This window comes from Tachypleus tridentatus, chromosome 10 (genome assembly GCF_004210375.1).
Source record: "Tachypleus tridentatus isolate NWPU-2018 chromosome 10, ASM421037v1, whole genome shotgun sequence".
Taxonomy (NCBI): Eukaryota; Metazoa; Arthropoda; class Merostomata; order Xiphosura; family Limulidae; genus Tachypleus; species Tachypleus tridentatus.
This window is the reverse complement of record NC_134834.1, coordinates 172,840,063-172,843,545: the sequence shown is the minus strand read 5'-3', so window position 1 is coordinate 172,843,545 and position 3,483 is coordinate 172,840,063.

Genomic DNA, 3,483 nt, shown 5'->3' with positions numbered 1-3,483 from the left:
GAAAACCTGTAATAAATGCAAAGAATTATAATGAGTGAGCATCATCATATATATATTAAACTATTAGTTAAATACAACGTATTTATATTTCCGAGTTTGAATAAAATTATAAATGTTTATAAATGAAATTTATTGTGTTATATTTGTTGATAATGTTATGTGTTGCTTGAAAAATGACAGTAAAGCATAAATACTAAAAATTATTCAAAAATGGTGAGACATGGTGAGACTACTGTCGTTCCATAACGTTAGGAATCACCGAAACTTATGTATAGACTGAAAATACTTCACTGTTCGATAGAGATACTCACTGATTCATAACTTTTAGTAAGTTAAAGAATTTTGGTCCGTAGCTAAATAAAGCAAAAAAAAAAGTTTTTGTCATAATAAATCTGGATTAGTTAAGAAAATTGTTTTAGTCTCCACATATTTTAAATTGTTATAAAGTGTAAAAATATTTTCTACATTGTATCTGATTGCATTGGATTTTTTATAAGAGAGAAATTTACTTGGTTTGTAAATAATCTTTACGGTCTTGTTGATTTCCATTGTGTAAACCGTACTTTTATTTGTCAAACTGTCTGATAGAATGCGTCAAGAATTGTGTCTATTAAATCATTATAGTTAAGTCTGTCAAGCAAGGCATAGCCTAGTGGACAGATTACGAACTAGAGGGTCCATGGTTTAGGTCCCTTTACAGTAAAATCATGACTACAGTAACATTTCATGTTAATTTGTCCCAGAAGTTTGTACAAAGTATATAAAGGGCTATTTACACTAGCCATCCCAGTTTTGAATTGATAAGTTAAAGAAAAACAGTTGGTTAACTTGGGTAACTATACTCAAATAGTGGAATTTGACCGTTTACTCTTTTGACTAGGAGTATTTTTACTCTTTCATTTGTATTTGAGAACAGTGTTTCTGTTTGCGGACAAACCTGTTAGCGAAAGTGCTGCTTTTATAGCTAAGCGTAGCTCTTTGTAATTATATATAAAAATAAATCGAATACTTGTTGTCTAACTACTATATATGGATGTAATTTGTAATATTTTAGAAATTACAGTTTACAATATTAGATCGTCTGTTTCTTTAACTAAACATTCTTCTTTTATTCTATCAATTTTTACATGTTTCTGGTATCAAGCAATTTTATTGTTTTAGCAATTTAATCCACCTAGTGAGAAGCATTAGAACTACTATTTGTCAGAAAATCGTGTTGACAAACGTGTTACGCTTGCAGGTTAAAGTGCCCTGGGATGTAAGTAATTAATAAGGTTAAACATATTCGTTTCGCTTATCTACAAGTTGTTCTTTTGGAGTAGGTGAACGGGACCAGAAAGTTAACATTCCAATATGGTGGAGCTTGGATTAGCCCCGTTATTATTATTATTTTTCAATATTTGGTTGTTGAATTTCGCGCACAGCTAGTCAACAACTGTGTTAACTGTCCCAAATTATAAAATGGTAGATAGCTAATTAACACTCTCCACTGCCAACTCTTGACCACTGAACACTTAAATTACTGTTATAATAAAACGCCATCGCGACTGAAAGAGCGAACATCAAACTCGTGACCCGTAGATTGCGAGTCGCTACCCTAGCCATCAGGATTCGTCGAACTCGTTTCTGTTCGACTACGAGTTGGATAATGACGCTAAACAAATTGTTTATAAGAAAATAACTAAAACATTTCAAACACATTTATATAAAGTTATTCAACCCTTCTGCAACATTTCTAAAACAATTTTGTACATGAAACTCCTGAATTACGGAGAAGTATTTTACACTGTAACGCTAAAATTCGGGGTTCGATACTTACTGTGGACATTGTGTATCTTTGGGCTTAATAACAAACAAATCCTCTGCCATTTTAATAACGCCACTGTTCCATTTACATCCCTCCTCGTCGGTAACAGTTGAAAGAAGTCTCGAATAATGTCCGAGTCAACTAACTGTTGTTCAGAAAGTTATGCATGTTCACGACGATGAATCGCGTGCACCAGAAGTTCAGTTTTGTGTTTGTTTTACTATTGTGTTTTAGATATACTAGTAAACAACCAAACATATGGGGAACACTTTCTTCGATCCCCACATTATGTTGCAACCATACTACAAGGAAAACGTGTCGGACCAGAGGCAAGTTAATTATTAAAGTAATAACGTAATCCATAGGTTCTCAAAATCTGACAGCAGAAGGTTCCTTCAGAACATTTTTCACACCTTGAGCGAGGTCCACCACCCAATGAATCTACAGATATTGAGTAACTTAACAATTCCCTCCGACACTTTCTCCAAGGTTCCATGATCCCAATTCTGGAACCATTGATTTAATCACCGTGGTCCCAGTTTTGGAAACTTTGATTTAATCTCACTTCCACTGCTGTTGTAAGACCAGCTGTTTGTGTTGTTTACGTCATTATCAACCTTAATTGATCCCTCAAGCTAGATTTCTCATCCCTAATTATTGCTCTACTTAAAGGCAATAAATCACAAAGTTTCAAACATTTAACTAAACTTTTGGGGGTAATTTTATTTTTGGACGTTACAGTGAAGCAATATTTCAGGATTCGTAAATACCATCTCTGGCATATATGAGCGTGTAACTCAACCTAACGAGTACAATTTCTTAATTTAGTCACATATCGAGACAGTTGCCCCATCATAACACGTTAAAATTCATATTTAAAAAGTTCATTTAATCTAATTGTCAATAGTGGCTGAATGATAAGATAAAAACAACAGCTAGAATTAAATTAGAAGATATATTTGCATCGCTTAAATATTGAGGCTGTTGCTAGCTGACCTATTTACTGTTTCGTTAATGTTTATGCTATTCATTCGTAGCTTATGTAGACAAACTGGTTTTAAGCAAGTTATCTGGAATGATAAAGATAACAAAAATAACTTTTGCAAGTTTCTATTCTTCTAGATGCGAGTTCCTCGTTTAGTTATTACTTTACGAAAAATGTGACGTCAACAGAGCTATATTTTTAAGATCGGGTTCTCAGAGTTTTAATATTACTAACATTAAATATCCGTGATCTCCTGCAGGGTTTAAAAGCTTCTCATAATTTATAGAGCCTAATTACTTCTATCGGCATCCCAGGAGAATCGTCCTCCAAAACTACCTTGTTAGGACCCAATTCGTGGTACTTGAGAACGTGTCACAAGATTGGTCGAGCTACCTTGTGAATATGGGTATGCACTTTCAAATATGGCGACCCTAGGATCTTGAAGAGGCCAAAAATAGATATTTCAAAGCCAAGTTCAAGATCGGCGATCCTACAACCCTACTCATGGATCATGATCATGCCTGGTGACTTTAAAGATGCGTTTCATGGGCCCTCAGTTGGAGGCTATGCCATTCAGATAAAAGCTTACACATACACCTCTGGGTCACCCCGAGACCTTCTTTCGAATTTGTTCCTGGTGATTTTAACGATTTGGAAAAAAGCTTGCGGACAAACAAACCAACAAGTTCAC